The sequence below is a fragment of the Anguilla anguilla genome, chromosome 18, assembly GCF_013347855.1.
Source record: "Anguilla anguilla isolate fAngAng1 chromosome 18, fAngAng1.pri, whole genome shotgun sequence".
NCBI lineage: Eukaryota > Metazoa > Chordata > Actinopteri > Anguilliformes > Anguillidae > Anguilla > Anguilla anguilla.
This window is the reverse complement of record NC_049218.1, coordinates 23,691,738-23,708,356: the sequence shown is the minus strand read 5'-3', so window position 1 is coordinate 23,708,356 and position 16,619 is coordinate 23,691,738. Positions and strand designations below refer to the sequence as shown.

Here is a 16,619-nt window from a genome sequence, read left to right as displayed (position 1 = left end):
CTATGAAAAGCATTCTGTAAAGATATTGATAAGAACTACCCTTTGCAAGAAGGCATTTTGGATAAGGGAGGAGGGAAGAAACACAATGGGCCTCATTGAGGAAACGTGTACGATCACATTTGAACGGATTTCCATGTGTCATAAATCCCATATTGGTTTTTCATAGGAACATTTTTCAGAACAAAAGTAAGAATAATTCAAGACAGGTTTTGTGAATGAGATGTGTGTCCTTTCCAAGATTTTCTGTGGGATACTTTGATGGCTGTGTGTATACATAAATATTGTATTTCCGCCACTGTATTCCATGGTGTATGGGAACAGTTTATTTGAAATATGACACAGTAACCAGGATCCAGAATACTTTGTGTATAGAAACACTTATATTGGCAATTAAGTCAATGTATGTTCAAAATATAAAAGGAAATTGAAAGGGAACACACATTCAGTTATGAAACTTGGAATAAATATGTATTTTTAAACAAAACTGCCACAGCATAAGAAAAGAAAAGATGCCATTTTGAAATAAATGTCAGTTATGCTAATAAACTGGGATGGCAACAAAAGGAATCCATTTTAAAAAATCATGCTCACTTAAAATGACTATCATTACAGGTCATTTCTTTCATTCCTTTATGTAGTTTGAGTGCTTTCTGACACCAGCACAACCTCTCCTCCCTCCAATAAACTTTCCAAAACAACAGCAAAGTAAGACCCTGCATTCAGTCATTTTTGCCTGCAGCTAAAGAGGCAGAAAATCATTTCAGCAGCCAATGCTATCAATTTAGCCTCCCTTTATTGTCTCTTACAGTGCACCGATACTGTCTGCAGGGTCCTACAGCGCACTGATACTGTCTGCAGAGTCCTACAGTGCACCGATACTGTCTGCAGAGTCCTACAGTGCACTGATACTGTCTGCAGAGTCCTACAGTGCACTGATACTGTCTGCAGAGTCCTACAGTGCACCGATACTGTCTGCAGAGTCCTACAGTGCACTGATACTGTCTGCAGAGTCCTACAGTGCACTGATACTGTCTGCAGAGTCCTACAGTGCACTGATACTGTCTGCAGAGTCCTACAGTGCACTGATACTGTCTGCAGGGTCCTACAGTGCACTGATACTGTCTGCAGGGTCCTACAGTGCACTGATACTGTCTGCAGAGTCCTACAGTGCACCGATACTGTCTGCAGGGTCTCACAGTGCACTGATACTGTCTGCAGAGTCCTACAGTGCACTGATACTGTCTGCAGGGTCCTACAGTGCACTGATACTGTCTGCAGAGTCCTACAGTGCACTGATACTGTCTGTAGGTCTAACAGTGCACTGATACTGTCTGCAGGGTCCTACAGTGCACTGATGCTCTCTGTAGGGTCTCACAGTGCACTGATACTGTCTGTAGGTCTCACAGTGCACTGATACTGTCTGTAGGTCTTACAGGCCACTGATACTGTCTGTAGGGTCTCACAGTGCACTGATACTGTCTGTAGGGTCTCACAGTGCACTGATACTGTCTGTAGGTCTTACAGGCCACTGATACTGTCTGTAGGGTCTCAAAGTGCACTGATACTGTCTGTAGGGTCCACTGCTTCAGCAGCAGCTGAAAAACAGCTTTTTACTCAGAGATCAAAGCTAGTCTAGAATGTTCCATTAATTTGAACACAGTGATCGCGTGTGCATGAGAACATTCTTTTAATCAACCCACAGAGGCATGATACATCAGAGAAAAGCGAAGCGGGGCAGTGGGGGATGAGTAACAATAGCATGTTGCTTTGCTTAGCTGTCCTTGTACTTTGGTCAAAGGATCTATTTATTCCAGTGCTATTAGTGTATAGTTAATTAGGGACTGTCACTTTGTGATTTATCAATTTGTCAGATTCTCCTGTCATGATCAAAACACTGCATTCGGCCACTGTGGCAGGATTTCATAACGGCATCAATGGTAAACTTGCGGGCACATCATAAAACACGTGAATAAAGTGTCGAGCTGAAACTAGATGCTGGGGACTGATTTTGTTTTATCCGCCCGCATGCGGCAGATTAAGAGAATCGTAAAACAGCTGCCAGGTGGCGCATCCTGCTAAAATAATGTTCCGGGGTGCGGACGCGGCCCCTGCTGGTCTGGTTTTGGGTCCGCGCCGGCCGTGCCGACGCGAACCCCTGCCAGCAGCCCGGCAGGGGCGGGTATAATCAGCGGTGCCATCGCTCAGACCGGCTCCTCTGGGCGTGTCTGGGCACCGGTGGATCACCGCTGGGCGTGTGACGCGTGCCCTACCGACGCCGCGACCACAGAGCTCAGCCCACACGCCGTGAGACCCAGCCGCAGCTGGAATAACATGACCCGGAGGAGAGTGTGTGTGCCGGAGAGAGAGAGGGTGTGTGTGTGTGTGTGTGTGTGTGACTGACAGTGTGTGTGTGTGACGGGGAGGGAGAGAGAGAGAGAGAGAGAGTGTGTGATGGAGTGAGTGTGTGACAGAGAGAGAGAGTGAGGGAGAGAGTGTGTGATGGAGAGGGTGTGTGTGGTGGAAAGAGAGTGTGTGATGGAGAGGGTGTGTGTGGTGGAAAGAGAGTGTGTGATGGAGAGGGTGTGTGTGACAGAGAGAGAGAGTGTGTAATGGAGAGGGTGTGTGTGACAGAAAGAGAGAGAGAGAGAGTGTGTGATGGAGAGGGTGTGTGTGACAGAGAGAGAGTGTGTGTGTGTGATAGAGAGGGTGTGTGATGGAGAGACAGTGTGTGATGGAGAGAGAGTGTGCATGACAGATGTTGGGCTGTATGAGACCGACCAATTAACATGATCAGGCTTTCCAAATTAGCGAAAAAGAAGGCTTGTGGTTTAAAATGTTTTTTTTTTTTTTTCATTTTAAATTAAAGGCTATATTGATTTTACTGTTCCTCCCAATTTGTCCATATTTCTGTAATGCAATTTGCACATTCAAAATATCGCTCAGCAACACAATAAGCCAGTGGGAGACGAAAACTGAAAGTGAGAAAGGCTATAGTGACAAATTTGCCAGGATGATGTGAACATACGGAGGACAAGGTCACTTTCCCTTTTCAAACCGAACAACCTTACAGTTCACATAAGGACACAGGTGGGCCTGTAACACCACCTTCATGTGACAGTTGCCGAAAGCGCTTAGGGCAAACCTGTCCGTGCCCGTCCAGAAACACCTGCTAAGTTTGTCAAAGGAAACTAGCGCAGCGTGCACAGGAGTGACTCTGATCAGGCCTGGCGCGCCAGCCAATGAGAGAGCTGGCAGCAGGTTGAGCGTGTCCTGTAACCAATCGCGAAGGGTGCGGGAACGAGCCCACGGTGAAGCGCGCGGAGGGAAACTTCTGTTGTTTCCGTATCTACGGGGGGGGTGGGGGGGGGTGGGGAGTAGCTGAGAGGCAAGATCTATCGTGAGCGTGAGAGAGATCCCTGAAACTGCCTGAGGTGCGGTGTGTTCTCCCAGTCAACCTCTGTCAGGGTCATGTAATACACTGCAGGTCATAGGTCACAGCTCTATACATAGATCCGGGCCATCGGAGGCGGCCTTGTGAGACCCGAGTTTATTACAACCCCTCTTACTCGTTTCTGCAGAGCGAATGAGAAAAGGGGTATAGAAAGCCAATAGGACCTCGTGCTCCTGTGTCACCTTATTTAGAAAACATTGATTTTACATGGCATCGCAGGTTTCGCTGAATTGGAATTGCAATCCTGATACTGCGACCGGGCTTAAAAAGATACAGTAAGTAGATCGATAGCTCACAGAAGCAGCCTGTCGGAGAGGGACACGGTCCTCTACCGTACAAGGATATCAGGACTGTAGCGACGCAATTTATTGATTTATTGGCTGATCCTTGAGGGACAGAGAGTTAATTAGCTGAATTAATCGTTAAACATTAAACAATGTGACAATAACATTTGGTTACTGATACAATAACATGGAGCGGTAGCCAATCAGATAATATTGCTGAGCAACCAGTGGGGCACCAAAGAGGGGCAGCCAATGAGAGAACAGAACACTCTAGCTAGCCAATACGAAAACAGTACAATAATCAGCAAGATCACAGAGCAGTGAAAGCATCTATAAAATCCACAAGTTGTGGCATTGTTGACAAACAAAGCATTGCCGTTTCTGAAAGTTTTGTGAAATAAATAAATAAATAAAGTGTGCACGTATTTGCGCATGCAGTCATAGGTGGCAGGCAATTTAATGCTTTATTTCTTACTCTGGTCCTGAGAGAAGGAAAGTTTGCGCATTCCTGTCTCTAAGCTGCTTGAGGCGCACTGTGCTCACATAATGAGTTATAGCAGCAATCTGGCTTTGCATGGCCCAGGGGTGTCTGGGTGCTGGGGAGAGTCTGTGTATGCGAGAATATCCTCAAAAATGTACTGAATAACTCAGAGAGCCTTTCCGCAGGGTTACCGTAGGAACACCCAGTACACAGAGTGGGAGTGGGGGTGGGGAGGGGGGGGCAGACTCACCAACTGCAGAAATGACACCACCCACTCAACCCTCGTCTTCTTAGATCACTCTATTTCCTGTAAATTTTTAAATTACCATTATTGTGCCTTTGAAATGTACTGCTTGTGTATTTGCCCCAAAATGACACCATGCAATGCCTAATTTCCCCACCTACTACCTATTACATGCAACTATAGTCACAATATGTCAATGTTTTGTATTGTACATTTGCCTAGTAATGCTGCTCAGCTTCTCATGTTACACACATGCACACTTGCTCGCTCACTCTCTCATTCTCTCACTCATTCACATGCTCACACGCTTACTTGCTTACTTGTGCTCATCACACAAACACTCACACACACAGTATATAACAGAGCTTAACAATTTACTCACGTATTAATCAAACGATGATTTCAAGCAGAACTAATTCCATGTAGTAATCATTTAATTGACCATTATTAAATCTCTCAGAATAATGGCATAAATGGATTTCAGAAGGGTGGTAGCCATAACAGGCTAATTATTGTTTTTTATCTTTTCTTAAATTAGTTTCAGCTGAAAATCTGCTAATTCACCTTAGAGTGCTTGTTATTGTTATCGCCACGTGTTCATATGAAGCGGAATGAGACAGAGAGGAGAGAGGCACTCTAAACCTTCCCCTTGTTTGCTTGTCATTATTTTAGGGCTAAAGGCCCGCTGCGTTATACATGAGCCATCTGAGGGCTGGCTGTCTGTAAATGTCAGCCATGTCTGCTGTGTTTGTGCACGTCTGTTCAACTGCCAGGAACTTTCCGGGTGAATTAGCTTTGAAGCGACACACGAGTGGAGGAGCAGGTGCTTTGCCTCACAAAAGCATCCAGAAAGGTTTCCTTTACACAGGAACTGAGGACAGAAAAGACAGCGGTCTGTGGGAGAGAGCCGCTAACGCAGGGCTGGGAGAGAGAGAGCCGCTAACGCAGGGCTGAGAGAGAGAGAGCCGCTAACGCAGGCCTGAGAGAGAGAGCCGCTAACGCAGGGCTGGGAGAGAGAGCCGCTAACGCAGGGCTGGGAGAGAGAGCCGCTAACGCAGGGCTGGGAGAGAGAGCCGCTAACGCAGGGCTGAGAGAGAGAGCCGCTAACGCAGGGCTGGGAGTGGTGCCGCTAACGCAGGGCTGAGAGAGAGAGCCGCTAACGCAGGGCTGGGAGAGAGAGCCGCTAACGCAGGGCTGGGAGAGAGAGAGCCGCTAACGCAGGGCTGGGAGAGAGAGAGCCGCTAACGCAGGGCTGGGAGAGAGAGAGCCGCTAACGCAGGCCTGAGAGAGAGAGAGCCGCTAACGCAGGGCTGAGAGAGAGAGAGCCGCTAACGCAGGGCTGGGAGAGAGAGAGCCGCTAACGCAGGGCTGGGAGAGAGAGAGCCGCTAACGCAGGGCTGAGAGAGAGAGCCGCTAACGCAGGGCTGAGAGAGAGAGAGCCGCTAACGCAGGGCTGAGAGAGAGAGAGCCGCTAACGCAGGGCTGGGAGAGAGAGAGCCGCTAACGCAGGGCTGGGAGAGAGAGAGCCGCTAACGCAGGGCTGGGAGTGGTGCCGCTAACGCAGGGCTGGGAGAGAGAGAGCCGCTAACGCAGGGCTGAGAGAGAGAGAGCCGCTAACGCAGGGCTGAGAGAGAGAGAGCCGCTAACGCAGGGCTGGGAGAGAGAGAGCCGCTAACGCAGGGCTGAGAGAGAGAGCCGCTAACGCAGGGCTGGGAGAGAGCCGCTAACGCAGGGCTGGGAGTGGTGCCGCTAACGCAGGGCTGGGAGAGAGAGAGCCGCTAACGCAGGGCTGGGAGTGGTGCCGCTAACGCAGGGCTGGGAGTGGTGCCGCTAACGCAGGGCTGGGAGTGGTGCCGCCAACGCAGGGCTGGGAGAGAGAGAGCCGCTAACGCAGGGCTGGGAGTGGTGCCGCTAACGCAGGGCTGGGAGAGAGAGAGCCGCTAACGCAGGGCTGGGAGAGAGAGAGCCGCTAACGCAGGGCTGGGAGAGAGAGCCGCTAACGCAGGGCTGGGAGAGAGAGCCGCTAACGCAGGGCTGAGAGAGAGAGAGCCGCTAACGCAGGGCTGAGAGAGAGAGAGCCGCTAACGCAGGGCTGAGAGAGAGAGCCGCTAACGCAGGGCTGGGAGAGAGAGCCGCTAACGCAGGGCTGAGAGAGAGAGAGCCGCTAACGCAGGGCTGGGAGAGAGAGAGCCGCTAACGCAGGGCTGGGAGAGAGAGCCGCTAACGCAGGGCTGGGAGAGAGAGCCGCTAACGCAGGGCTGGGAGAGAGAGAGCCGCTAACGCAGGGCTGGGAGAGAGAGAGCCGCTAACGCAGGGCTGAGAGAGAGAGAGCCGCTAACGCAGGGCTGGGAGAGAGAGCCGCTAACGCAGGGCTGAGAGAGAGAGAGCCGCTAACGCAGGGCTGAGAGAGAGAGCCGCTAACGCAGGGCTGAGAGAGAGAGAGCCGCTAACGCAGGGCTGAGAGAGAGAGAGCCGCTAACGCAGGGCTGAGAGAGAGAGCCGCTAACGCAGGGCTGAGAGAGAGAGCCGCTAACGCAGGTCTGAGAGAGAGCCGCTAACGCAGGGCTGAGAGAGAGAGAGCCGCTAACGCAGGGCTGGGAGAGAGAGAGCCGCTAACGCAGGGCTGAGAGAGAGCCGCTAACGCAGGGCTGGGAGAGAGAGCCGCTAACGCAGGGCTGAGAGAGAGAGAGCCGCTAACGCAGGACTGGGAGAGAGAGCCGCTAACGCAGGGCTGGGGGAGAGAGAGAGCCGCTAACGCAGGGCTGGGAGAGAGAGCCGCTAACGCAGGGCTGGGAGAGAGAGCCGCTAACGCAGGGCTGGGAGAGAGAGAGCCGCTAACGCAGGGCTGAGAGAGAGAGAGCCGCTAACGCAGGGCTGAGAGAGAGCCGCTAACGCAGGGCTGAGAGAGAGAGAGCCGCTAACGCAGGGCTGAGAGAGAGAGAGCCGCTAACGCAGGGCTGAGAGAGAGAGAGCCGCTAACGCAGGGCTGGGAGAGAGAGAGCCGCTAACGCAGGGCTGAGAGAGAGCCGCTAACGCAGGGCTGAGAGAGAGAGAGCCGCTAACGCAGGGCTGAGAGAGAGAGAGCCGCTAACGCAGGGCTGAGAGAGAGAGAGCCGCTAACGCAGGGCTGAGAGAGAGAGAGCCGCTAACGCAGGGCTGAGAGAGAGCCGCTAACGCAGGGCTGGGAGAGAGAGAGCCGCTAACGCAGGGCTGAGAGAGAGAGAGCCGCTAACGCAGGGCTGAGAGAGAGAGAGCCGCTAACGCAGGGCTGGGAGAGAGAGCCGCTAACGCAGGGCTGGGAGTGGTGCCGCTAACGCAGGGCTGGGAGTGGTGCCGCTGACGCAGGGCTGGGAGTGGTGCCGCTGACGCAGGGCTGGGAGTGGTGCCGCATCCTCTGATGCAGTAAAAAAAAGGAGTGTCCATATTCGCAAGCAAATATATATTTTTATTAGACTCCGTTCGCGTGTTCTCAGAGCTCAGAAGAAACAGCATAAGGATACGCGGAGGAGCTGTAATAAATGAGTGACTGCAGCAGTGTCTGCACAAACAGAGCACTTTGCTTTACTCGAGCGGAGGTAGCCATAGCGATCTGTCTTTTTGGGTCCTGTGCTAAACTCACTGAGTTTAGAAAACTAAAGCAATAAATACACATTTGCCTCCGTATACAGAGTATACTCCAATACTTCTTTTTATTGCGTTTCTGGTTCCTGGTTTAGGGCTCTTGTTGTCCTAACCTTAGCGTACGTGTCCTTATACTACATGAATGCTGAGCATTTGCTGTGTCAGATATCTGTAGCAGCTCCCGAGCACCGTACATCAGTACAGCGCATCAGCGGAGTTCAGACAGCCCCCTCCGTCCCAAACACGCCCAGCGGTGATCTCGGAGACGCTAAAGCCAAAAGGCACGGGAGGCGTACGTGTCATCCGTTACCCCGGGAACCCGAGCCGGCTCATTTGTATGTGGCGCGGGGCGAGCCAGCGGTGTAACGCGGCGAACGGGGGTCCGGCTCGATATGTTTAATTACTCCGCGCCTGACCTCTGTAATGAGGGGAAGCGCGTTTTATGAGTCGACACGGCGAACGTCCTGCCGCCGCCGTAACTCAACCAGCTGCGAGACGGGCCGGGCTAATGCTGAGAAATGCACGCCTGTCAAGCTGTGAAACAAAGGAACGTGGCCGGCAACATATTTTTTAATTAAGTGGGATCATAAGCCCCTTACTATTAACAGCAACAACAACAACAACTACAATAATAACAATAGTAGTAGTAGCAGCAGTAGCAGTAGCAGCAGCAGTAATAGTAGTAGCAGCAACAGTAGCAGTAGCAGTAACAGTAGCAGCAGCAGCAGCAGCAGTAGAAGTAGCAGCTGTATTGCTATTATGTTGTTTCTCTGGCATGTGCTACCTGACAGTGAAGAGTGATGTAATAACCTCAGGTTCATGAGCTGTAGGTGGGTGGAAGATGGGATGTAGGTGGGAGAGGGTGAGCTCCTGCTGTTTCTCCAAGATAATTGGAACCAAGAGACAGCAGCAAGTGTAGATGGTGGTGGTGGTGGGGGTGGGGGTGGGGGTGGGGGGGGGGGGTTGAATCTGAGCTGTATAGCTGGACGAGTCTATTGCCCCTAGAGCCTGGAAGCAGTACATTTTTCTGCAGTACAATTCAGGGAATTTCTGAAGAAAAAAGCATATTGCAGAAAACTTTTTCAACATTTTACAATAAAATAATTGTGTTCCAGGCATAGGTAGGGAATTCTAATGACATTTTCCAATGAAATACAGTTTAATTTGTCATCCTCATCCATAGATTATCAACAATTCACCGTTTAAATTTGAATTCTTCAAGAGTTCTATGTAATGTGTGTAATGAATAGAATATTTTGCCTATTTCAGATGACATTTGGCTTGTCTGGAACTAACTTTGCCATCTAATAAGACTTTTCCACCCAAATATATATAAATATGAGTCCTGTATTAAAATGTGCTTTATATAATAAGAACTTGCAGACAATCAAGCAAGCTGTTAGAATGACTTCCCTTTAATGGAAGTGCCAATGCAAAACATAGGGTAAATATAATTAATTATCTTTATTTTTTTATATTTAATCATTTATGTGCACATTAATCACATGCTGTCAGTCAAAGATGCACCACATCTGGTCCACTGAAATGAGCTTTCCCATAATCCCGTGCAAGATTTATTCATTAATCAATGCTCTCTGTTTTAGCAAGAGTTTATCAAGCAATGTCGGTGATGCCCTCATGCATGCTAATAAAATACATTCTACACAGCACAATTCCCATTTAAAAAGTCTGGTGAGAGGCGGTTCAAATAATCGACTATTCATAGTGCAAACTGTCTACTCTGGAAACTCACTCCCACATTACAGCTAATTGAGGGGACACTAAATAAGGCCCAGTACTAGACCATATCACAAGCATCTTCACAAAGACTTGTCAAGCGCCAGGTTTTGTTTTACTTTATAGACCCACTGCAAGGGGCATTAAAATTATCCTAACTGATGGGACCCATGGGTCTATCGCTATTACACAAGGGTCATTACAATATGTTTGTACATAAGAACATAACCTAGACATTGATTAGGCCATTAGTTCAAGATAAAGAATTTAATGTCATAGAAAGCTGCCAAGAAAATGATTGGCTACTGGACTGTATTACACAATAATATGGGTGCATATGATTACACAAGTGGGGAGATATATCTTTGTTTTTACCTTGAGATAGCTAGTGATTTTTTTACACAAGCTCTTTCATGCCTTGTGTATTTGCAGGCTATGCACATGCTCAGTTTCACCTGTTCCTCTAGAGATAAACTGTCTATGTCAATTGGAGGGTAGCAGGGGTTGCCATTATTACCTTTTTGGAATGAAACCCTGCTCTCTTCTCCTGGAAGGAGGGCAAACCAGCCCCAATGTAAGAGACACCTGCTGCCTTCTGTGGCAGCAAAGCTCACAAACAGCTCTGGTTGAGTGACGGACGTCATGTTCGCACTGAGTCAATCACCACCGATTGGTCCGTTGGATACGGCACCACAACACAGAGGAACCCGATTGGAGATGTTTGTTCGGATTCGGTGATTGGTGTTGCGCCGGCTAGCCCCGAGCTTCTGCGACTCTTACATTCTTCACCTGACAAGAACAGACCGGGCCCCGGAAGATTCCGAGCCCTGCCCCTTGTGATGAAGAGACTTTGTCCGAGCCATGACTCACCTTTGCAACAAGGTAACCTTCTCTTCTCTTCATTACTCACAATGGAAGATTCATAGCAGGCCTCCGGTGAAGACGCCGGTTTCGGTGAGAAATATAAACCAGTGGGGCCGCGGCCAGGAGGAACGAGCGGAGTCTCCCTCGGCGTGCGCATGCAGCTAAAAAATACTGCCTTGTCATGTGCCCAGCCTTTCCACACAGGACAAAAGGCTCCCACAATGCACCAGCAGGACCCTCAGCCCAGCCTTCAGCCACCAACCAGACAGACCGAGTATAACAACCTCAGATAAAAGACTTGAGGGAATATGCCACCAAGATAATCATCGTGTCACTGCACAATGTTACGCTTCTCTAATATTTATTCCCTTAGTCTTTCGTAAACTGAGTTTAGTAATGCAGAAAATTAATGTTTCATATCACAAAATTGCTCCATTGGCTGGTGCCCCATTGCTGGAGGAATTTGTTGATCCGCCTCTGAGGTAGACAGATCAGACAGGTGGAGCAATAAGAAACAACCGAGGCCATGACGATACAGATAACATTTTATCGGTCATAGTTAAACGAAAAACCATGAGCTCATTAGCGGTTTCCTAATATAACTCAACTTATTTGACTAATTGCTGTTATTCTTATTAAAGACATCCGCAAATAAATATTTATTTCCTCTTAACATCCTGTAGAGTCCAGATTCAGAAAACTGAAAACAGGCAGGGATACCATGTAGAATCAGACACTCGCTGAATTTTGATTTGTTCACGTCACTGATTGACAGTTACAGCCTCACCCTATGATAGGGCCGTCCCTCCCATGACTCATGTTGATTGTGTAGGGTTAGGGTTAGGGTTGAGTCAGCTAGTCTCCTCATTACTATGTTATATATTGTATGTTATATATTATATATTACCGGCAACAACTGAGTGGCCTAACAGTTAAAGAACTGAGCCTGCAGCTCAGAGGTTGCTGGATTGATTCCCAGGTGGTGCACTGCCGTTGCACCCTCAAGCAAAGTACTTAACCCTCAGTAAAACTCAATCCGTATACATGGATTAAATGTAAAAGAATGTCAGCTTGGGTAAATTACTCTGGATAAGAACACTGGCTAAATTCCAAAAATGTAAATATAATAAATTAGGTTTCACTTTTCTGACATGTGCATGTACTTTAATCTGTAAGCAGTAAAACGACAGCTAAAGCCCATGATAGAATAGTTTGTGGTTGAGAAAGGAGTCCTAATCCATGCGGGAAAAATATTTAAGATATCCATGGATTATTACTGAAAACAACTCCAGTTTGGGAACTCTCACTGCTGATATATAATTTATAGCCTGCTTTGATGCATTGGCCAACTTTTGTACCGAAGAGCAAAAATAGAAATATTATGTGTATGTTCTAAGATGGAAACATAACTGAACTGAGCTTTTCTTGCTAAATATGGCAAAGCAAATATGAGGGCAAGAGAATGACGCTAACAATGCCCTGTATGCTGTCACCAGTTATATACCAGAACACCTTGCAATATGCTACCCCGCTATCAACCTAGCAAAGCTAATGTTCCCACCTCCGCGATACGCCCATGAAACATCTGGCAAACTGCTGCAAAAACATAGCAAGAATTAACTTCCTGTTCAATAAACATTTGAAGCATAACAGAATATTAATAAGCTCCTGGGAAATCTAGTGAACAATTACCCATATAGGATAATATAGAAAGCAAAAAAAATAATTTTAAAACAAATGGACTCACAAGCAGCATTAATATTTTCAAATGCCATTTTCGATAATAAATTTTTTTTTTTTTAAAACACTAAATGTCAAAAATGGACATTTCATAGTGAGTTTTAACAGCTAGGGCAGAAATCGTCCTCCCATCAGACACTAGAGGCAGACTTTGCACTTGCACAGAGTGAAAAAACTCCAAAGACCTGCGATTCTGTATCCAGTGAATAAGTCAGGAGAGATGGGCGTGGAGATGCAGCGGGGCGTGATTCAAATGTGAAAATGCTACGGCGCTTAGCGCATGCAGCCACCCACTGCCGTTTGAATCTCGCTCAACTTCTCGCAGTACCATTGTGTTTGATTGGCTATGGATTAGCAGTGGTTTTTAAATTGGTGTTTGTCTTTGAGTAGTATCGCAATGTTGCTATGGTGTGTGCATTTTATTGGGCACCTAGCAGTGGTTTTTAATTGGCTACTGTTGTCGTCGCGTTTCATTGGCCACTTGCAGTTGTGTTCTCATTTGATTTTCTCACACAGTGATTGAATTGTTATATCAATCTTATATCAATCATCTTCATTGGTTAAAGCCAAACGTCCCTCTTTCACTCCATCTTTTGTTAGCTTTTTAAAAAATATATGTTTTAAGGTGCCAAAAAATATCCAATTGAGATGTATTTAACACTCCCAATAATTTAAAGGCCTGTTACAATGAGTATTTATCCAAGTGGCATTTTCACACAAAAAATAGCATCATTCCGTATGAATTGCACTTAACCTACTGCTGAAATGCAGTGTGTGTAATGTATTTAGTTTGCATCGTAGTGTACGTATATAGTACATTTACTGTACCTGTTTTTCAAAGAACAGTCTGGAAAGAGCATCCAATTATCTGTGTCATAAGAACAATCTAGGAAGAGTAACCTAACTATTATTAGCATATATATGTACAGTATATATAGAGAAAATACTGTACACCTATCATAATCCATGCTAATTAGCTCAATATTCATGTATTATTTGTCCTTCAGGACTGTAGGTTTACTGTTGATTGGCAATTTCCCAAAGATGCATCGGAGAAGGCGATAATTCTACTTTCCTTTTGGGATTTCATCTTTTCTTTATTTTTCTCATAATTATCTGAACAAAAGTAATTGAATCTCTTGGAAGGGATTGTGTTCTACATCCGGGTCTCAAATCTCTAACAAGAACCAAGCAAGTAAAAATTCTCCTGGGAGGGGCATCCCAGCCATTGCTCAGTCTTAGCTTTAGAGGCACGCTGTTTCTTTGTTGTCCTCATTAAAATCAGTGGATTTTAATTTGATTATTTGACTGAAAAACGTACTGTTGATTTCTGTGTCTGCTTGTTGTTGCCAACCGATGCCAAGCTACGTGTTTTAAATTACATTACGTTTATTTAGCATACGATTTTATCCAGAGCGACGTATGTTTTATTACGTGGTAACTGGTAGAAACTGAGGAATGCAACATCCAGGGGCGTCGTAGTGGGGGGGGGGAAGTGGGACTGACTACCCAGGGCCCGAATAGGGGGAGGGCCCTCGAAAAGCCTGGAATGATGCGTGAGAGACATGGATCAAGAGAGGAAGGGGGCCCACAGAAACTGCTTATGTATAGGGCCCAGAATTTTGTGCTACACCCCTGGCAACATCATTGCAATCAGCGTTGTACTCCACACTTGTCACTAAAAAAGAGAACATTTTATAGTTTCTGTTAAATGTACCAGGGCCTTTCAGCCAGGTGACTGGCATGTTCAGCATGCAGCTAGTTCAAGATTTCCAACAATGCTTTCAGCAGCTTTGAATAAAAAAAGAGAGACAGAATTTCAGTTCAGCACGTGACAGGCAGATTAAATTCGGATCATAATTAGTCTGTAAACTCAGCTCAGTCAACAAAAGAGATCATGATAAAAAAAATTGTGAGTGCCTGCTTGCTTTTTGAAAGCACTCTGCTCTTATGAAAGGGGTTTATAATTATCATAATCCACAGTTCTCCCCTGTCAATCTTAATAATTGCACTCGAGCACAATGTTTACATACACAGCCCTTTGTAAAGCATGATAACTGATTCCTTCATTTATTAACTATATTAGTACATCCTATTATGGGAATGCAATGCTCTTTCGTTTTTTCCCACCAAACTGAGGACGAACAAAAACATCTACAGTAAATAGGAATAAGCAATCCGATAAATACAACAAATACAACACGCCAATACATACAACAGTTTTACAAAATTCACAGAGGTCACCCAGTGGGAAACGTGACATCAAGAGGCACATACATGTTTCAGGGATAAACTGGTCTTGAAAAACAGTGTTACTTTTGTTTTTGCGGGAAAACGTTCGTATTCAGAAGCACAGTCACAGTATTAAGTAAAAATATTAGGGCCGTCAACATTAGCGCATTAACGCTTGCGATTAATGTAAAAAACCTTACTGCGTCATTTAAAAAAAATAATGCATACCAATTACAACATGTCCCTTTTGACCCCGAAATCCCCCTGTATTTTTATAAGCAGTGCACAGGGCGTGCAGCCTGCGCTAGTCTAACAAACAGTGAGCAACAAGGCTCTACTTATCCCACTGAATGGCAGCTTTAGTATAAAAAAGCTTCAAGCTTCCTTATTTTTGGATGAGCCCAAAATGCACATGCTGCAATCTCTTTTCACCGGAGCACAATAAGATTGTAGTATATGGGCCAACCGTAGCTTTGCCGACGAGGCAAGCATTTCAGAACCAAGCTGCGTTCCACGTGTTACGCTTGCTGAGCTCAGTCGACAAAACGGCATGAGCTAAACTGACAAAGTGACACTGATTCATCGTGTTTCATTCATTCTTCCAACATTTTTGTTATTCTTCTTTACTACAACGCCACAAAGGTATTCTATTTTATCATTTCATCAAATGAGAGGCAGTCATTTTTAATTTGCTATTATGATCATGAATAATCATGGCGTAATGTTATTTACTCTATTAAAAATAGACACAGATAGACACACGTAAAATGCAGCAGACAGTTAATGAGAGCTTTTGTTTGTAGATGGAGGAAGATCGAAGAAGATACTGAATCTGCCTTTCAAGGCAAGGTCATCAGGTAGAAATGGGTGAGGGGGCATTAGTACAAGTAAAAATGGGTGAGTAGGGATGAGTACAGGTAGAAATGGGTGAGTAGGGATGAGTACAGGTAGAAACGGGTGAGTAGGGATGAGTACAGGTAGAAATGGGTGAGTAGGGATAGGTATACTGTAGGTAGAAATTGGTGAGGGGGTGAGTACAGGTAGAAATTGGTGAGGAGAAGGGATGAAGGAGAGCTGGAGAGGAGCATAGGGAGGCATTAAAGGAAAGGATGAAGAAATAATGGATTTGGGGAGGAGGAGGAGGAGGAGGAGGGACCCCAGAAACAGCCAACAGCTAAACTTTAAAGCAGAAAAAATAAACAGATTTTCTCTCTTTAAAACACCCGTGCAATCCCTATCTTCAACATTGGCTGTTGAAACAGAGCAAAATGAAAACAAAGAGCGAATTCACCTTTGACCTTTAGCCCCGTCTCAGGGCCTCCTGAGACGGGGCCCTGAGACGGGGCTAAAGCGAATCCTGCGAGGTATCCTCCTGTGCCTCAAAAAGCGAACGGAACACAGTATTTAAAAAAGTGCGCGCAGGTCATCCTGTGCTATTTCACATTTTCAAAAATACACGGTAACCTTTGCAGGACCCGCTGAGAGTTTATTGTCGCTTTTAAATCTTTTTATCGCGTCTGCTTTCTGTGTTGCTTTTCCGAGGGTGCACAGAAGGGCCGGAACCGCCATTGTGCAATTTTATTTTTTTTATTTTCTGTGCCAAAAAAGTAAAAGCCAGTGAATTCTCCCTTTTGTGGATTCTTGCCTTTTGTTGGAAGCCTGGGGCGTTACAGGGCAGGCTTGTAATGGTCTGCAGACTATTACAGCAGACTAGACCCCCCCCCCCGACATGAGCTCCGGACCCTTTCAGAAAGGGGCACGCATAAGTCCACGGTCTGGAATGCCGCAAACGAACAATGCTTTTCAGTGCCACAGTCTGGTAAAGATACTGTTTCCATGGAAACATCTGAACTGCATTCATTTATTTATTTATTTATTTTTATTTTTTTTTAGAAGGTGGCGATTTGTGGCCATCAATCACCAGGGAGTGCCCGTCATTTTGTAGTTTATTTATTTGTTTGTTTT

General features: G+C 46.4%; 1 protein-coding gene across 8 annotated transcripts in view; it reads left to right on the top strand.

Annotated features, from left to right (window-relative positions):
* khdrbs2 (KH domain containing, RNA binding, signal transduction associated 2) overlaps positions 1 to 16,619 on the top strand; it is a 146,227-nt gene that overhangs the window by 34,270 nt on the left and 95,338 nt on the right. The gene's annotated exons all lie outside the window — the stretch shown is intronic.